At 38.4% G+C, this 21,546-nt stretch overlaps 1 protein-coding gene and 1 pseudogene across 1 annotated transcript in view; one reads left to right on the top strand and one right to left on the bottom strand.

Annotated features, from left to right (window-relative positions):
• Positions 1 to 21,546, bottom strand: part of CCDC7 (coiled-coil domain containing 7) — a 337,092-nt gene that overhangs the window by 153,254 nt on the left and 162,292 nt on the right. The window lies entirely within an intron of this gene.
• Positions 16,476 to 16,990, top strand: LOC123784878 (60S ribosome subunit biogenesis protein NIP7 homolog; annotated as a pseudogene).

Consider the following 21,546-nt stretch of genomic DNA (forward strand, 5'->3'; position numbering starts at 1 on the left):
CATTTCAACTAGATGTCTATTATATCAACTCATTTTTCATAGTCACTTTTTAACTAGTATTTTTTTTAAAGATTTTATTTATTTATTTGACAGAGATAGACAGCCAGTGAGAGAGGGAACACAAGCAGGGGGAGTAGGAGAGGAAGAAGCAGGCTCCCAGTGGAGGAGCCTGATGTGGGGCTCGATCCCAGAACACTGGGATCACTACCTGAGCCGAAGGCAGACACTTAACGACTGAGCCACCCAGGTGCCCCTTAACTAGTATTTTTTTTTTAAAGATTTTATTTATTTATTTGACAGAGATAGAGACAGCCAGCGAGAGAGGGAACACAAGCAGGGGGAGTGGGAGAGGAAGAGGCAGGCTCATAGCGGAGGAGCCTGATGTGGGGCTCGATCCCACAACGTCGGGACCACGCCCTGAGCCGAAGGCAGATGCCCAACTGCTGTGCCACCCAGGCGCCCCCCTTAACTAGTATTTTTACACACCTATATTTTTTATAAATATATGGTTTGCGTTAGCCCTTTCTTCACTCTAATCAGTTTTACCTTTTTATACAGACAAGTTTTACTTTCCTTACTTTGGGACATAGTGTCCTCTAACACACAGACCAAAATATACACAAGAACACTGAAACACCTTACTTTGTCTACACTGAGAGATTATAGCCCTCCTTCCCCTCCCCCACTTTTTAAAATTTTCACTTTTTAATTTTATTCTTGTGTTTCATTTGGCTTTGTTTTTTCAGTGGTAACATCTGACCCTTCTGGATTTTGCTAAGATGCATCTAGCTTGGGTTGTGGTTGGTAATTTGGACTCTGTTCATTCACTCAACCGTCCCTTCGAAAAATGACTAGGTGGAGGAACTCTCAACAAAGAAAGGCACCGGAGACAATGTCCTTTGCCACAGAACTAATGGATATGCATATAAGCAAGATGTCAGAGATGTAATTCAGGATAGCAATCATGAAATCAATAGCTAGGCTTGAATAAAGCATTAGTGACAATATAGAAACTCTAAGGGCAGAAATGAGATCTAATCAGGCTGAACTTAAAAATGGTATGAACGAGATGCAGTCTAAACTGGATACTCTAACAGCCAGGGCAAATGAAGCAGAAGAGTGAATCAGTGATCTAGAAGATAAACTGATAGAAAGGAAGGGAGCTGAGGAAAATACAGATAGGCAGCTAGTAGCCCATGAAAACTTAGAGAGATTAAGGATGCCATGAAACATTCCAATGTCAGACTTATTAGGATCCCCGAGGGGTGGAGAGAGATAGATGAATAGAAAGTATATTTGAGCAAATCATAGCTGAGAACATCCCTAATCTGGGGAAAGAAACAGGCATTTATGTCCGAGAGGCAGAGAGGCCCCCTCCCAAAATCAATAAAAATAGATCAACACCCTGACATGTAATAGTGAAGATTGCAAATTTTAGAGGCAAGGAAGCTATCCTGAGAGCAGCTGGGGGGAAGAGATTTCTTACATATGAAAAGAGGAACATCAAAATAACATCAGACCTTTCCACAAAAACCTAGCAAGCCAGAAAGGGCTGGCAAGATATATTCAGGGTATTAAACAAAAAGAATATGCAGCCAAGAATACTTTACCTAGCAAGGCTGTCATTCAGAATGGATGGAAAGACAAAGAGCTTTCAGGACAGAGAGAAACTGAAAGAATATGTGACCACCAGCCTTGTAAGAAATATTAAGGGAGATTCTGTAAGTGAAGAGAAACCCCAGGAGTCACATAGACCAGAAAGAAACAGAAAATCTACAGAAACAGGGACGTTACAGGCAATACAGTGGCACTAAATTCATATTTTTCAATAGTTACTCTGAATGTAAACAGGCTGAATGCTCCCATGAAAAGACACAGGGTTTCAGACTGGATAAATAAGCAGGATCCATCCATATGTTATCTATAAGAGACTCATTTTGAAGCTAAACACACCTTCAGATTGAAAGTGAGGAGATGGAAAACCATTTACCACACTAAAGAACCTCAAAAGAAAGCTGGGGTAGCAATCCTCATATCAGACAAATAAGATTTTAAAACAGAGATGTAGAGGGACACTATCATTCTTAAAGGGTCTATCCAACAAGAAGATATAACAATCTATGCCCCCAACATGGGAGCCAGTTATATAAACCAATTAATAACCAAAATAAAGAAACATATTGATAATAATACATTAATAGTTGGAGAACTCAACACTCCACTCACAGCAATGGACAGATCATCTAAGCAGATCAACAAAGAAACAAGAGCTTTGAATGATACATTGGACCATGGATACATGGACAGATGGACTTTGTAGACATACATAGAATATTCCATCCTAAACCAACAGAATATTCATTCTTTTCAAGTGCACATGGAACTTTCCCAGAATAGACCATATACTGGGTCACAAATCAGGTCCCAACAAATACCAAAAGATTGAGATTATCCCCTGCATATTTTCAGACCATAATGCTTTGAAACTGGAACTCAAACACCAGAAGAAATTTGAAAGGAAATAAAACACTTGGAAGTTAGAGAGCATCCTGCCAGGATGGATTGGGTCAACCAGGAAATTAAAGAAGAACATAAACAATTCACTGAAACTAATGAGAATGAAAACACATCAGTCCAAAACCTACGGGATACTGCAAAGGCGGTCCTAAGAGGGAAATTCATAGCCATCCAAGTCTCTCTCAAAAAAATTAGAAAAATCCTAAATGTACAAGCTAACCTTACACATAAAAGACCTGGGAGAAAGAACAGCAAATAAGGCCTAAACCAAGCAGAAGAAGAGAAATAATAAAGATTAGAACAGAAATCAATGAAATAGAAACCAGAAAAAACAGTAGAACGGATCAAAAAAACTAGGAGCTGGTTCTTTAAAAGAATTAATAAGATCAAAAAACCTCTGGCCAGACTTATCCAAAAGAAAAGGGAAAGGAACCAAAATAATAAAATGATAAATGAAAGGGGAGAGATCAAAACTAACACAAAGGAACTAAAAGACAATTATTAGAAATTATTACCAGCAACTATATGCCAACAAACTAAGCACTCTAGAAGAAATGGATGCTTTCCTGGAAACTTATAAACTACCAAGACTAAAAGAGGAAGAAATAGACAATTTGGACGACCTATAACCAGCAAGGGAATTGAAGCAGTAATCAAAAACCTCCCAAAAAACAAGAGTCCAGGGCCAGGTGGCTTCCCAGGGGAATTCTACCAAACATTTAAAGAAGAAATAATACCTATCTACCGAAGCTGTTTCGAAAAATAGAAATGGAAGGAAAACTTCCAAACTCGTTCTATGAGGCCAGCATTACCCTGACCCCAAACCAGGGAAAGACCCCATCAAAAAGGACAATTACAGACAAATATCCCTGATGAACTTGGATACCAAAATACTCAACAAGTTACTAGCCAATAGGATCCAACAGTACATTAAAAGGATTATCCATCATGACCGGGTGAGATTTATTCCTGGGATGCAAGGGTGGTTCAACATTCACAAATTATTCAACATGATAAAGCACATTAATAAAAGAAAAGACAAGAACCATATGAACCTCTCAACTGATGCGGGAAAAGCATTTTACAAAATACAGCACCCTCTCCTGATTAAAACTCTTCAGAGTATAGACAGAGGGGACATACCTCAATATCATAAAAGCCATTTATGAAAAGCCCAAAAGCAAATATCATTTTTTAAAATAATTATTTTATTTTTTTAATGTTTTTTTATTCTATTATGTTAGTCACCATACAGTACATCCCTGGTTTCTGATGTAAAGTTTGATGGTTCATTAGTTGCGTATAACACCCAGTGCACCATGCAATACGTGCCCACCTTACTGCCCATCACCGGTCTATCCCATTCCCCCGTCCCCCTCCCCTCTGAGGCCCTCAGTTTGCAAATATCATTTTCAATGGGGAAAACCTGTGATGCCATTCTCACCATTATTGTTTAACATAGTAATAGAAGTCCTAGCCTCAGCAATCAGACAACAAAAAGAAATAAAAGGCATTCAAATTGGCAAAGAAGAAGTCAAACTCTCTCTCTTCACAGATGACATGATACTTTATATGGAAAACCCAAAAGAATCCACCACAAATTACTAGAACTCATACAGCAATTCAGCAACATGGCAGGATACAAAATCAATGCACAGAAATCAGTTGCATTTCTTTTTTTTTTTAATGTTTTTTTTTATTACATTATGTTAGTCACCATACAGTATATCCCTGGTTTCTGATGCAAGGTTCGAGGATTCATTAGTTGTGTATAACACCCAGTGCACCATACAATATGTGCCCTCCTTACTACCCATCACCAGTCTATCCCATTCCCCCACCCCCCTCCCCTCTGAAGCCCTCAGTTTGTTTTTCAGAGTCCATAGTCTCTCATGCTTCATTCCCCCTTCTGATTACCCTTTTCTTTATCCCTTTCTTCCCCTACCGATCTTCCTAGTTCTTATGTTCCATAGATGAGACAAACCGTATGATAATTGTCTTTCTCTGCTTGACTTATTTCACTTAGCATTATCTCCTCCAGTGCCGTCCATGTTGCAGCAAATGTTGAGAAATCATTCTTTCTGATAGCTGAGTAATATTCCATTGTATATATGGACCACATCTTCTTAATCCAGTAATCTATTGAACGGCATCTCGGCTCCCTGCATGATTTAGTTATTGTGGACAATGCTGCTATGAACATTGGGGTGCATATGGCCCTTCTCTTCACTACATCTGGATCTTTGGGGTAAATACCCAGTAGTGCAATGGCTGGATCATAGGGTAGCTCAATTTTTAACTTTTTGAGGGACCTCCACACTGTTCTCCAGAGTGGCTGTAACAACTTGCATTCCCACCAACAACGTAAGAGGGATCCCCTTTCTCCACATCCTCTCCAACAATTGTTGTTTCTTGCCTTGTCAATTTTTGCCATTCTAACTGGTATAAGGTGGTATCTTAGTGTAGTTTTGATTTGAATTTCCCTGATGGCTAATGATTTTGAACATTTTTTCATGTGTCTGTTAGCCATTTGTATATCTTCACTGGAAAAGTGTTCATATCTTCTGCCCATTTTATGATTTGTTTATTTGTTTCTCATGTATTGAGTTTGAGAAGTTCTTTGTAAATCTTGGATACCAGTCTTTTATCTGTAGTATCATTTGCAAATATCTTCTCCCATTCCGTGGGCTGCCTCTTAGTTTTTTTGACTGTTTCCTTGGCTGTGAAGAAACTTTTATCTTGGTGAAGTCCCACAGGTTCATTTTATCTTTTGTTTCTCTTGCCTTTGGAGATGTGTCATGAAAAAGGTTGCTGTGGCCGATGTCGTAGAGGTTGCTGCCTATGCTCTCCTCCAGGATTTTGATGGATTCCTGTCTCACATCTAGGTCTTTCATCCATTACTGAATTTCTCTATAAGTTCTAGTAGTTTAGGAGTGGATTCTTTTGGGTGTTCCATAGAGAGTATCATGTCATCTCCGAAGAGAGACAGTTTGCCTTCTTCTTTGCCGATTTGGATACTTTTTATCCCTTTTTGTTGTCTGATTGCTGTTTCAAGGACTTCTAGTACTATGTTGAATAATAATGGCGAGAGTGGGGATCCTTGTCGTGTTCCTAATCTTAAGGGAAAGGCTTCCAGCTTTTCCCTATTGAGAATGATATTTGCTGTAGGCTTTTCATAGATAGTTTTTATGAAATTGAGGAATGTACCCTCTATCCCTACACTCTGAAGGGTTTTAATCAGGAAAGGATGCTGTATTTTGTCAAATGCTTTTTCTGCATCTATTGAGAGGATCATATGATTTTTGGCTCTTTTCTTGTTGATAGAGTCTATCACACAGATTTGCTGATGTTGAAGCACCCTTGCATTCCAGGGATGAATCCCACTTGGTCATGATGGATAATCCTTTTAATGTACTGTTGGATCCTATTAGCCAAGATCTTGTTGAGAATTTTGGCGTCCATATTCATTAGGGAAATCGGTCTGTAATTCTCCTTTTTGATGGGTCTTTGACTGGTTTGGGGATCAAGGTAATATTGGCCTCATAGAATGAGTTTGGTAGCTTTCCTTCTGTTTCTACTTTTTGAAATAGCTTTAGGAGAATGGGTATTATTTCTTCTTTGAATGTTTGGTAGAATTCCCTGGGAAAACCATCAGGCCCTGGGGTTTTGTTTTCTGGAAGGTTTTTAATCACTGTTTCAACCTCTTCGTAATGAATTGGTCTGTTTAAAAAATCAATTTCTTCCTGTTTCAGTCTTGGTAGTTTATAGGTTTCCAGGAAGGATTCCATCTCTTCCAGATTGCTTAATTTATTGGCATAAAGCTGTTGATAAAAGTTTCTAATAATCCTTCCAATTTCATTGGTGTTTGTTGTGACCTCTCCCTTTTCATTCATAATTTTATTAATTTGGGTCCTTTCTCTATTCTTTTGGGTAAGTCTTGCCAGTGGTTTGTCAATTTTATTTATTCTTTCAAAGAACCAGCTTCTAGTTCTGTTGATCTGCTCCACTGTGTTCCTGGTTCTAATTCATTGATCTCTGCTCTAATCTTGATCAACTGCTTTTTTGTGCATGGATCAGGCCTGTTCCTCTGTTGCTGTTCCAGGTTCTTGAGGTGAGAATATAAAAACTGCATTTTAGATTTTTCTATTCTTTTGAGTGAGGCTTGGATGGCTATGTATTTTCCCCTTAGGACTGCCTTTGCAGTGTCCCATAGGTTTTGGACCATTGTATTTTCATTCTCGTTGGTCTCCATAAATTGTTTAAATTGATTTTTGATTTCCTGGTTTATCGAATCATTCTTGAGCAGGATGGTTCTCAGTCTCCAAGTGTTTGAGTTTCTTCCAAATTTTTCCTTGTTGTTGAATTCCAATTTCAAAGCGTTGTGGTCTGAGAATATGCAGGGAATAATTTCAGTCTTTTCGTATCAGTTGAGACCTGTTTTGTGACCCAGAACATGATCTATTCTTGAGAATGTTCCATGGGCATTAGAATAGAATGAGTATTCTTTGGTTCTGGGGTGTAGTGTTCTATATATATCTATGAGGTCCGACTCGTCTAGTATTGCATTCAAAGCTATTGTTTCTTTGCAGATTTTCTGCTTAGGTGATCTGTCTACTGCTGATATGGAGTGTTGAGGTCCCCTACTATTAACATATTTTTATCTATATGTCTATTTATTCTGGTTAAGAGTTGGCTTGTGTATCTTGCTGCTCCCCTGTTGGGGGCATATATATTTATAATTGTCATATCAACTTGTTGGATACATCCTTTAAGAATAATATAGTGCCCTTCTGTATCTCTAACTATAGTCTTTAGTTTAAAATCCAATCAGTCTGATATGACAATTGCTACCCCAGCTTTCTTTTGAGGTCCATTGGTGTGAAAGATGGTATTCCATCTTTCAGTCTGGATGTATTTTTAGGTTCAAAATGAGTCTCTTGTAGACAGCAAATGGATGGGTCATGTCTTTTTATCCAATCTGCAACCCTGTGGCATTATGGGAGCATTTAGGCCACTTACATTGAGACTGATTATTGAGAGATATGATTTTAATGATGCCATGTTGCCAGTACAGTCTTTGTTTCTATAGATTGTGACTTTCTGTTCTGTATCACATAATTCTGATACCTTTGCCTTGGTCCGTGAGAGAGTTCTTTGCCCCGGTCATTTTTTTTTTTTTTTTTTTGGAGAATATCCTTCACCCCTGGGGGCAGGGAAGGATTTCTTTTTTCTTTTTTTTCCAAATATTCATTTATTTGACAGAGAGAGGCAGCCAGCGAGAGAGGGAACACAAGCAGGGGGAGTGGGAGAGGAAGAAGCAGGCTCATAGCGGAGGCGCCTGATGTGGGGCTCAATCCCAGAATGCCGGGATCACACCCTGAGCCGAAGGCAGACGCTTAACGACTGCGCCACCCAGGCGCCCCATGCCCTGGTCACTTTCAATACTGTATCCTTGGATCTAATATTTGCGAATTGCACTATGATGTGATGTGGCATAGGTTTGTCATGGTTGAGCTTGGGAGGGGTCCTCTCTGCCTCTTGGACACGAATGCTTGTTTCCTTTGCTAGATTAGGGAAGTTTTCAGCTACAATTTGTTCAAATATCTCTTCTAGACCTCTGTTTTTCTCCACTCCCTCGGGGATGCTGATGATTCTGACATTGAAACGTTTCATTGAGTCAGTAATCTCCCGTAACCTACATTCTTGAGATTGGATTTTTTTTGAGCCAAGTTTCTATTTTAGCTTTCGCTTCTACTAACCCATCCTCCAATTCACCGATACGTTCTTCTGTCTCATTCACCCTGGTGTCAGAGCATCTAGTTTTGACTGCATTTGATTTAGAATTTTTAGTTTCTGCCAGATTTGCTCTCATTTCCACCCTTAGAGATTCTATATTCTCATTAATATTTTTGTTAATACTTTTTTCAAGTCTACACATCATCTTGACCATTGTTACTCTGAACTCCATTTCTGATAATTTGGTTTTATCCATATCCATTAGTTCTGTGGCAGAGGCCACAGACTCATTGTCTTTTCTTTGCTGGGAGGGATTTCTCCTTCTCGTCATTCAGATGAGGAGAGGTTGCAGGGTTGTCCAGAGCCCAAATTATTGTCCAGGACCCAGGCCGTGTGCCCTTGTTTTATAGGGACCTTAAGGATGTGGGCTTCTTGATTTTTCAGCCTACCTTCTGGGGGAGGGGCCTGCCGCCCAGATACTCAGGCAACCCTCTTTGGGTAGAGTTTCTGTGTCCCCTGTGAGGGATGGGGATGGGCACACTGTGTGCCGGTATTTCCAGGCTTTTGTTCTCTGGTGGCTTTCCCTGGCGGTTTGCTGTTCCTCTTCTGAAAGTCAGATCAGCAGTAGCCAAATCTCAGCCTCTGTCTCAGAACAGAGGGATTGCAGACCACTCTCCGCTGGTGTTCTGGCCACTTTAACTCTGCTTCTGTTGGTGCTGCTCAATCCTGCAGCGTCCTGGGATGTGTGCCCCACAGCCAGCATCCCAGCCCTTACTTCCAGGGCTGGCACATCTCTGTCCTTTGTGTTTCTAACACCACCAGCCACCAGCCACCCCCACGCGCTCCGAAGCTCTGTTTCAGTGTGGTTCACGCACTCAGGAGCTCCGGTTTTCAGACCGGTCGCTCACGTTCCCCGGCTCACGGTCTCAGTCTGCTCTCTCGTGGGTGCCGGTCCGAGAGTCCGCCCACTCCCCAGTGCAGGTGGCTACCGCTTCCCTGCGCCCAAACACAGTGGCTCCCTCCCCCTTCCGTTTATCTCCCGATATCTGTGTGTGGCTTCATGGTTCCCCGCTTCGTACCTCAATACTCATCGCTGGAGATGTTCATTTGTAGAGATCCAGATATATCTTCCCGTGTCTCAGGCTGATTCCGTGGATGTTCAGGATGGTCTCGTACCTATCCAGCTCAACTCAGGGGACCAGCTGAAAAAGGGGACCCCTACCCCTCTGCCATCTTAACTTCTCCCAATATGTCATATTTAAAACATAAACCAATTAATAACCAAAGTAAAGAAACATATTGATAATAATACATTAATAGTAGGGGAGTTCAACACCCCATTCACAACGGAAAGATCATCTAAGCAGAAGATCAACAAAGAAACAAGGGCTTCAAAGGACACACTGGACCAGATGGACTTCACAGATGTATACAAAACATTCCATTTTAAAACAATTGAATATTCATTCTTCTGAAGTACATATGGAACTTTCTCCAGAAGACCAAATACTGAGTCACAAAGCAGACCTCAACTGATACTAAAAGGCTGAGATTATTCCCTACATATTTTTAGACCACAGTCCTTTGAAACTGGAACCCAATCACAAGAGGAAATTTGGAAGGAGATCAACGCTTGGAAGTTAAAGAGCATCCTGCTAAAGAATGACTGGGTCAACCAGGAAATTAAAGAACTTAAAAAATTCATGGAAACTATGAGAATGAAAACACATTGGTTCAAAATCTGTGGGATACTGCAAAAGTGGTCTTAGGAGGGAAATACATAGCCAACCAAGCCTGTCTCAAAAAAGTAGAAAAATCCCAAATGCACAAGCTAACCTTACACCTAAAGGAGCTGAAGAAGGAACAGCAAATAAAGCCTAAACAGAGCAGAAGAAGAGAAATAATAAAGATTAGAACAGAAATCAACGAAATAGAAACCAGAAAAACAGTAGAACAGATAGACAAAACTAGTAGTTTGTTCTTTGAAACAATTAATAAGATCAATAAACCTGTGTCCAGACCTATCGAAATGAGAAGAGAAAGGACCCAAATTAATACAATAATGAAAGAAAGGGGGTAGAAGCAAGATGGCAAAGGAGTAGGGGACCCCATTTCAACCAGTCTCCTGAATTTAGCTGGATATCTGCCAAACCATTCTGAACACCCATGAAATCAGCCTGAGATGTGAGAATATGTATGTGGATCTCTATAAGCAGAAAAATACCACCTGTCACAAGGTAGGGAGGGTGGAATTGTGAGTCTGCAGAGAAGAATCTGCAGAGATATCAGAAGATAAACAGAAGGGGGAGGGAGGCTCCATAAGCTGGCTCCTAGAAGGTGATAAAACATCTGAGCCCAAAAGCATCCTATGCCAGAGACCAGGCAAAAACTCACAGACTGGTAGTGTCCAGGATAGTACTTTAGAGCTGTCCCCAATAGGATCCAGGAGCTGCGGTGCACATGCAAACCCATAGCCATGCACGTTTTTAGAAGTACAAAGGGCAGGGACATGCCAGGCCCCTGAGACTACCTCTAAGAGAGTCAGTATGAGTGCGCACCATGGGAGGTTGTGGTTTTCAGCGGTGCATGCAGAAATGGAGACTGTTTGTTCTGGGGGGAGGGGTTAGTGAAGAGAGCAGACTGCAATTTCTCTGCTCTGGCCAGAGGTTTGGGTGTGACCATTTTTGCTCTGACCCTTGAAAGAGGCATGGAAAGCCACCAGAGAACAAAAGCTCAAAAGACTGGTTTCCACTGAATCCATCCCAACAGGGGGCAGGGCAACTCTGCCCAATCAGGGTTGACTGAGAAACAGTGGGGCAGGCCCCTCCCCCAGAAAACAGGCTGGAAAAACAAGAGGATGACAACCATATGGACCCACAAGAAGTGTAAAATCCCAACACCAGGGGAAAATAGTATATTTAGCTCCAGGCGTTGCCTCACAGCTTTTTTTTTTTTTTTAATACAACTCTCTTTTTCTTTACATTTTTTCTATTATGCTTCTCTGTTTTTTTTTCTTTTTACCTTTTTCTCACTTAACTAGATGTTTAATATATCAACTTATGGGGCGCCAGGGTGGCTCAGTCAGTTAAGCGGCTGCCTTTGGCTCAGGTCATGATCCCAGGGTCCTGGGATTGAGCCCTGCATCTGGCTCCCTGCTCAGCAGAAAGCCTGTTTCTCCCGCTCCCTCTGCCTGTCGCTCTGCCTACTTGTGCTCTCTAGCTCTCTGTCAAATAAATAAATAAAATCATTAAAAAATAATAATAATATGTTGACATATTTCATAGTGGCTTTTTAACTTGTAATTTTTCACACACACACACACACACACACACACATATATATATGCATATGCCTCATTTTAGTCCTTTTTTCCCTACTCAGTATTGCCTTTATATATATACAAGTTTTAGTTTGCCCATAATTTTGGGAAGTAGTGTCTACTAACAAACAGACCAAAATACACCTAGGAACAACTGAAACACTCTACTTTGTCTACATGAACGCCCCCTACCCCTCACTGCCTTTTTTTGTTTGTTTTTAATTTTAAAAAATATTTTTAATTTTATAACTTTTATTCTTGCTTTTCATTTTGGCTTTGTTTTTTTCAGTGGTGGCTTCTGACCACTCTGGATTTTCCTAGGGTACATATTGCTTGGTTCCTGGTTGATATTTTGGACCCTGTACATTCCCTCAACTATCCTGTAACAGAATGACTAGGGGGAGGAACTCCCAACAAAGAAAAGAACCAGAGACAATGTCCTCTGCTACAGATCTAATGGATATGGCTATAAGCAAGATGTCAGAGATAGACTTCAGGGTAGCAATTATGAAGTCAATAGCTAGGCTTGAGAAAAGCATTAGTGACAATATGGAACCTCTAAGGGCAGAAATGAGATCTAATCAGGCCGACCTTAAAAATGCTATGAATGAGATGCAGTCTAAACTGGATACTCTAACAGCCAGGATAAATGAGGTAGAGGAATAAATTAATGATCTAGAAGATAAACTGATAGGTAGGAAGCTGAGAAGGGTAGGGATAGGCAGCTAGAAGACCATGAGAACAGAGTTAGAGAGATCAATGACACCATGCAAAGTTCCAATATCAGAATGGGATCTCTGAGGGGCTGGAGAGAGAGAGAGGACTAGAAGGTATATTTGAGCAAATCATAGGTGAGAACTTCCCTAATCTAGTGAAGGAAACAAGCGTTCATGTCCAAGAGGCAGAGAGGACCCCTCCCAAGATCAATAAAAATAGACCAACACCCTAGCATATAATAGTGAAACTTATAATCTTAGAGCCAAGGAAGCTATCCTGAAAGCAGCTAGTGGGAAGAGATTTCTTATGTACGGAGGGAGGAACATCAGAATAATGTCAGACCCTCACAGAGTCCTGGCAAGCCAGAGGGGCTGGCAAGATATATTCAGGGTAATAAATGAGAAGAATATGCAGCCAAGAATACTCTATCCAGCAAGGCTGTCATTCAGAATGGACAGAGAGACAAAGAACTTCCAGGACCAGCAGAAACTGAAAGTAAATGTGACCACCAAGCCAATCCCCCCTATTAGGGGGGATTCTATAAAAGAAGAAAGACCCCCAAGAGTAATATAGACCAGAAATTTACAGAGACAATCTATAGAAACAGGGACTTTACAGGCAATATGATGGCACTAATTTCATATCTTTCAATAGTTATTCTCAATGTGAACGGCCTAAATGCTCCCATGAAATGACACAGGGTTTCATATTGGATAAAAAGACAGGACCCATCCATACACTGTCTACAAGAGACTCATTTTGAACCTAAAGAAAACTCCAGATTAAAAGTGCGGAGATGGAGAACCATTTACCATACTAATGGACCTCAAAAGAAAGCTGGGGTAGCAATTCTCCTATCAGACAAATTAGATTTTAAGCCAAAGAATGTAGTAAGAGAAGTGGAGGGACACTATATCATACTTAAAGGGTCTACCCAACAAGAAGAACTAACAATTGTAAATATCTATGTGCCCAACATGGGAGCAGCGAACAACATAAACCAGCTAGCTATTAATCAAAATAATCATATTGATAATAATACATGAATAATAGGAGGCCTCAACACTCCTCTCAAAATGATGGACAGATCATTTAAGCAGGAGATCAACAGTGAAACAAGAGCTTTGAATGACACAATGGACCAGATGGACTTCGTAAATATATACAGAACATCCCACCCGAAAACAACAGAATACTCAATTCTTTTTGAGTGCACATGGAACTTTCCCCAGAATAGACCACATACTGGGTCACAAATCAGGTCTCAACCAATACCAAAGATTTAAATTATTCCCTGCATATTATCAGACCACAATGCTTTGAAACTGGAACTCAATCACAAGAAAAAAATTGGAAGGAATTCAAACACTTAGAAGTTAGAGAGCATCTTGCTAAAGGATGATTGGGTCAACCAGGAAATTAAAGAAAAACTTAAACAATTCACGGAAACTAATGAGAATGAAAACACATCAGTCCAAAACTATGGGATACCACAAAGGCGGTTCTAAGGGGGAAATACATAGCCATCTAAGCTTCTCTCAAAACATTAAAAGAAATACCAGATACACAAGCTAACCTTACACCTAAAGGAGCTGGAGAAAGGACAGCAAGTAAAACGTAAACCATATAAGAGAAAAGAAATAAGATAGAGCAGAGATCAATGAAATAGAAACCAGAGGAACAGTAGAACAGATCAACAAAACTAGAAGCTGGTTCTTTAAAGCAATTAATAAGATCAATAAACCTCTGGCCAGACTTATCCAAAAGAAAAGGGAAAGGACCCAAATTAATAAAATCATGAAAGAAAGGGAAGAGATCACAATTAACACCAAACAATTATTAGAAATTATTACCAACACCTATATACCAACAAATTAAGCAATGTGGAAGAAATGGATGCCTTCCTGGAAACTTATAAACTACCAAGACTGAAACAGGATGAAATAGACAATCTGAATAGACCAATAACCACTAAAGAAATTGAATTGGGAATCAAAACCCAACCAAACAACAAGAGTCCAGGGCCAGATGGCTTCCCAGGGGAATTCTACCAAACATTTAAAAAGAAATAGTACCTATTCTACTGAAGCTGTTTCAAAATATAGAAACAGAAGGAAAACTTCCAAAGTTTTATGAGGCCAGCATTAAACCAGACAAAAGACCCCATCAAAAAGGAGAATTATGGGCCAATATCACTGATGAACATGGATAACAAAATACTCAACAAGATCCCAGCCAGTAGGATCGAACAGTACATTCAAAGGATTATTCACCATGACCAGGTGGGATTTATTCCTGGGATGCAAGGATGGTTCAACATTCACATATCAACTAACATGATACATAATATTAATAAAAGAATGGACAAGAACCATATGATCCTCTCAACAGTCTCAGAAAAAGCCTTTGACAAAATACAACATCCTCTACTGATTAAAACTCTTCAGAGTGTAGGGATGGAGAGAACATACCTCAATATCATAAAAAGCCATCTATGAAAAAACCACAGCAAATATCATTTTCAGTGGGGAAAAGCTGAGAGCTTTTCCTTTATGGTCAGGAACACGACAGGGAATCCCACTCTCACCTCTTCTATTCAACATAGTACTAGAAGTCCTAGCCTCAGCAATCAGACAACAAAAAGAAATAAAAGGCATTCAAACTGGCAAAGAATAAGTCAAACTCTCACTCTTTGCAGATGACATGATACTTTATGTGGAAAACCCAAAAGACTCCATCCCAAAATTACTAGAACTCATACAGCAATTTAGCAATGTGGCAGAATACAAAATCAATGCACAGAAATCACTTGCATTTCTATACACTAACAATGTAACTGTAGAAAAAGAAATTAAGGAGTAGATTCCATTTACAATAGCACCAAAAACCATAAGATACCTAGAAATAAATCTAACCAAAGAGGTAAAGTATCTATACTCTAGAAACTACAGAACACTTATGAAAGAAATTGAGGAAGACACAAAGAAATGGGAAAACATTCTGTGCTCATGGATTGGAAGAAAAAACATTGTTAAAATGTCTATGCTGCTCAGAGCAATCTACACTTTCAATATCACCACTATTAAAATACCACTGGCATTTTTCAAAGAGCTGGAACAAACAATCCTAAAATGTGTATAGAACCAGAAAAGACCACAAATAGCCAGAGGAATGTTGTAAAAGAATACCAAAGCTTCAAATTCATAGGAACAGAAGACTTGTGTTCCCCCAGCTCTATGGGACACTACCAAAGAGAATCAGTTCTCTCTTACAGTATACATATAGTGAAGAAGGAGTTCCATGATGATGAGAAGGAAAAGATCACATGAGTGGCAAAAAGGATTCTTAGAGGGCATAAAATGGATTCAATTCCCACTGATGCATTGTAAACTCCATCTGAAAGCCCACACATGAGCTGCTGGAAACCAGTGGGACTTAAAGCCTGGAATTTTAAAAATCAGCAGGCTGGGTTCTAAGAGAGCTTGGAGGGCAACTGGAAGCTGAGTCTCCACCTTTAAATATCCAGCTTAGCAAACAGCCCATGGACATACAGCTTGGTAGCAGCAGTTTGAAAAGTGCCAAGGGCTTATGGGAGGGAGAGTTAGTTACTAATCTCAGAGTTTGCTGAGGGACTTCTCCCAGAACAAAGGAGCTGGCAAGTGCCATTTGCCCCATCCCCCACCCCCAGCATAAACACATTGCCACCTATGGGAACCAGCACTGCAGGCATTCACTACTTAACTTTCTTACACCAAGCTCCACCCCCTCCAGCCAGGCTATTGTTCAGAATAGAAGAAGAGATAGAGTTTCTCAGACAAACAAAAACTAAAGGAGTTCATGACCACTAAACCAGCCCTAAAAGAAATATTAACAAGGACTTTTTGAGTGGAAAGGAAGGACTATAAGTAAGAGTATGAAAAGCAGAAAACAAAATCTGTTAAAATAAGCTTTCTGTAAAAAAAAAATCAGCCAAAGAATTAACAAAATAAAATAATGTAAAATATGACTCCATATATCTAAAACATGGGTGGGAGAGGAGTAAAGAATGGGTTCAAACTTATGTGACCATCAACATAATATAGACTGCTACATACAGAAGATGTCCTAACCACACGTCAAAAACCACTAATAGTTCTGTTTATGGCCGCTGAGGAATGTAGATTCAGTGTTGTAACCCAGTGGGAAAATGCGGCCTTTGATTAAATAAGAGACCCGCATAATGTTTGAAATGATAGTGAAATACATTTGAGAGAATCTTCAGCTCCTGGTCAACAGGTCCAATGGTACCTACTGTTTCGGGCTGCACAACAACTAGGTGTACTATATGAATGAGAAGATCCTGAAGTTGGCCGCCAACATCTCTGGGGACAAGCTAGTGTCATAGGGTACCTCACTAAGACTCACAAGATCCAGTTGCACATCACAGTTCTGGATTACCTTGCATCCTATGCCAAGTATAAAGTGTGGATAAAGCCTGGAGCAGAGCAGTCCTTCCTGTATGGGAACCATGTGTTGAAATATAGGCTGGGCTGAACCATTGAAAATATTTGTTGGCACCAAGGAGAGGTGGTACGCTCCATGGCAGACATACCTTTGAATTTTGGGGTGGCAGCAAAGTCTGCACAAGACTGTAGGAAAGTAGACTCCATGGTGATTCTGGTATTTCACCAAGCAGACATTGGAGAATATGTGAGACACTGATTTAAGACGAAATCATTGTAAAGACTTATGCTATGTGGAAGGACCTTGCTTTGTTTCCTGTGTCTGTGTAGGCTCTAGCATAATGTTGAATTCTTTCAACAATGTAACTGCTTCAAGGACTTCTTAGTTTAATATTATTTATGGATGAAAGTAGGCTGGACTCATGCAGAAATGGCTCAAAAAATGGCGTTTCAGACCTTTGCGTTTGTGACTAAATAGAATACTGTGTTTTATATTGAATCAGAGAGCTTTTGGTTTTGAGTAACAGCTTCTAAATTGTTGGAACTCAGGACAAGAATAGCTTGTTGTTGATGTACTATACCTTGGCTAATTGAATTAAAATAAAAATAAATAAAAAAAAATTTTTTTAAAGAATAGCTTATTGTTATCCGTGACAACACTGTTTTCCAAACTCATAATAAGAACACAATGAATTTTCTTCATTATTTATTAATATGATGAAAATTACATATTGCCATATCAGAATGTTAGGCCATGGATGGGATTTTACAAATGAAATTTGGATAAAATAATAGCAACAGGGACACCTAGGTGGCTCAGTCAGTTAAGGTTCTGACACTTGATTTCAGTTCAGGTCATGATCTCAGGATCCTGAGATTGAGCCCTGCAGAGGGCTCTGCACTCAGCCCGGAGTCTGCTTAAGGTCTCACTCTCCTTCTCCCCCTGCTCATGCTAAATAAATAGATGATAGATAGATAGATATAGATAGATAAATAAAATCTTTAAAAATAATAATAACAGCAATTTGTTCTGCTAATTTTCTATACAGTAGATGTTGTGTGGAAGAAAAACTTGGAGTCAAACCAAGTTCTAACACCTACCAGCTATATGGCCTTAGAGGAGTCATTAAACTTTAATAAGCTTAATTTTCTTCTTCTGTTCCAAAAAACAGCTTTAACCATCTACCTAAGAATGGTTTTTAGAATTAGAAATCATGTTTATAAAATATTTAGCACCGTGCCTGGCAAATGATAGGTGTTAAATAAATGGTAAGAATTATTTTTATATTGCATATACTAGGTATTTCTATTACTAAGAGTAGGATCTTATGAGTATAGTTTAATTATGTATCTTGGCTCTTGAAATTTATTTAGATGGTATGATCCCAGGCTAATTTTATTTTGTCACCTTGATTTCTTAAATCATGTCCCTTATGAACCTTTACTTACCTGACTAAACTAGACAGAAGGCACTAATCAGAGACCCTGAAATAAGTGCCTCCACCCTTCCCCATGACTGCCAAAATTATTTTTGGAATTATAAAAAATGTTTTTTAAAAATGAAAAAAATTCCACTGTTTTTAAAAGCTTCCTGTATTGTTAAAAAATGTCTTTAATTAATATACTTCTTATTTTAAATTCAAAAAAGAACACTAATAGATATGCAAAGAATAAAGAGAAAAGAACCCAAGTATATCACTAAAGTAAACCAGCAAACCATGAGAGAGCAAGAGAAGAAAGGATCAGAGAAAAACTACATAAATAACCACAAAATAAGTAACAAAATAGCAATAAATACAAATACAATGACTTCGAATGTAAATGGACCAAACACAGTAACCAAAAGACACAGAGTGACAGAATGGGTTAAACACACACACACACACACACACACACACACACACACACACACATACAGAGACCTTATGCTGCCTACAAGAGACTCATTTTAGACCTAAAGATACTTGCAGATGGAAAGTGAGGGGATGTAAAATAATCTATCATGCAAATGGATGTGAAAAAGAATGCTGGAGTTACAATATTTATATCAGACAAAATAGACTTTAAAACAAAGACTGTAACAAAAGACAAAGACACTACATAATTATAAAAGGAACAATCCAACAAGAAGATCTAACAATTGTAAAAATTTATGCCCTCAACATAGGAACACCCAAATACATAAAACAATTAATAACAAACATAAAGGAACTACTACTAATATTATAATAATAGTAGGGGATTTTAAGCCCCCACTTACATCAATGGACAGATCATCTAAATAGAAAAATCAAAAAGGATCCAATGGCTTTGAATGACACACTGGACCAAGTGGACTTAACAGATAGCAGCATTATCTACAATAGCCAAACTATGGAAACAGCCCAAGTGTCCATCAACTGATAAATGGATAAAGAAAATGTAATATGTGTGTACACACACACACACACACACACACACACCATGGAATATTATTCAGCTATAAAAAAGAATGAAATCTTGCCATTTGCAATGACATTGTTGGATCTAGAGAGTATTATGCTAAGCAAAATAAGTCAATAAGAGAAAGAAAGACAAATACCATATGATTTCACTCACATATGTAATTTAAGAAACAAAACAAACAAGCAAAGGGGAAAACACAGCCAGAGGAAAACCAAGAAAAAGACTCTTACCTATAGAGAACAAACTGATGGTTACCAGAAGGGAGGTGGGCAGGTGGATAGGTGACAGGGATTAAGGAGGGCACTTGTGATGAACACTGGATGATGTATGAATCACTATACTGAACATCTGAAATTAATATTATACTGTATGTTAACTAACTGGAATTTTAAAACTTTTAGAATCATAAGGAAAATACATATATGGTACTATATTGCATTTGTCAAAAAAGTCTGCATATAAGTAGACCCATGAAGTTCAAACTCATGTTGTTCAAGGGTCAACTCTTTAAGAAATTGGGAAGATAGCAAATAAATGATCTAATTTTGCACCTCAAAGAACTAGAACAAATTAATCCCAAACATAGCTGAAGTGAGGAAATAATAAAGGTAAGAATGAAAACAGATGAAATACAGGCCAGAAAAACAATAGAAGAAATCAACAAACAGTAGTTTTTTCCAAAAGATAAACAAAATTGACAAACCTTTAGCAAGATTAAGAAAAAAAGAATGATAAATAAAATCAGAAATGAAAGAGGAGTAATTCAACTGACAGTACAGAAATCCATAGGATCATAAAAGAATACTATGAAGAATTATAAGCCAACCAATTAGATAACTAGAAGAAATAAATAAGTTCCTAGAATTATACAGCCTACCAAGACTGAAGCAGGAAGAGACAGAAAATTTGAGAGACCAATAAAAAGGATACTAAAATAGTAATCAAAAACCTCCCAACACAGAAAACCCCACAACCAGATGGTTTAAGTGGTGAATTATATAAAACATTTAAAGAAAAACAAATGCCAATCATCCCCAAACTCTTTCAAGAATTAGAGGAGGCAGAAACACTTCCAAACTCATTGTAGGAGTCTAGTATTACCTGATTCCAAATGCCAGATACGGACAGTACAAGAAAACTACAGACTAATTCTCCAGAAGAATACAGATGTAAAACTGACAACAAAATATTATCAAACCAAATTCAAGAACTCATTAAAACGATCATGAACTATGACCAAGTGCAATTTATCCCTGAGATACAGGGATAGTTCATCATTCATAAATCAATAATTGTGATATATCACAGTTCATTTAATAGAATGAAAAATAAAAATCATAAGATCACTTTAATAGATGTGGAAAAAGCATTTGGCAAAATACAACATTCTTTCATGATAAAAACTCTCAAAGCTTAGGCATAGAAGCTTAGGTATAGAAGGCACATAAGTCAACATATGACAAACCCACAGTTAACATTATACTCAATGAAGAAAAATGTAAAGCTTTTCCTCTAAGATCAGGAACAATACAAGTATACCCATATTCAACACAATACTAGAAGTCCTAGCTAGGGCAATCAAGCATGAAAAAGAAATAAAAGGCATCCAAATAGGAAAGTAAGAATTAAAATTTTCATTATTTGCAGATGATAAGATTTTGTACAGTTGACCCTTGAACAACATGGCTTGAACTGCATGGGTCAACTTATATGCAGATTTTTTTTATAAATGCGGTGATATAAATGTATTTTCTCTTCCTTATGATTTTCTTCACATTTTCTTTTCTCTAGCTTGCTTTATTGTAAGAATACAGTATATATATCATATAAAATATGTATTAATTGGCTGTTCATGTTATTTGTAAGGCTTCTGGTCAACAGTAAGCCATTAACAGTTAAGTTTTGAGGGAGTCAAAAGTTATACACAGATTTTTTACTGCACAGGGGTTTGGTGTCCCACCCCTTCATTGTTCAAGGGTCAATTATATATTGAAAATCCCCAAAACTAAAAACCGTGGAATATGATCAATGAATTTAGTAAAGCTGCAGGATGTAAAATCAATACACAGAAGTCAGTTACAGTTCTGTATGCTAATAGTGAAACATCTGAAAAAGAAATAAAGTAAACTATCCTATTTACAATGCATTGAAAATCATAAAACACCTAGAAGAAAATTTAACCAAGGAAGTAAAAAATATGTGCAATTAAAACTACAAGAAGTTGTTGAAAGAAATTGAAGAAGATACAAACAAATGGAAGGGAAATCCATGTTTATGAATCAGAGGAGTCAATATTGTTTAAATATCCATGCTATCCAGAACTATCTATAGATTCAATGCAAACTTTACCAAAATTCCAATGTAATTTTT

The sequence above is a fragment of the Ursus americanus genome, chromosome 31 (assembly GCF_024610735.1).
Source record: "Ursus americanus isolate L20-20 chromosome 31, mUrsAme1.1.p, whole genome shotgun sequence".
Taxonomy (NCBI): domain Eukaryota; kingdom Metazoa; phylum Chordata; class Mammalia; order Carnivora; family Ursidae; genus Ursus; species Ursus americanus.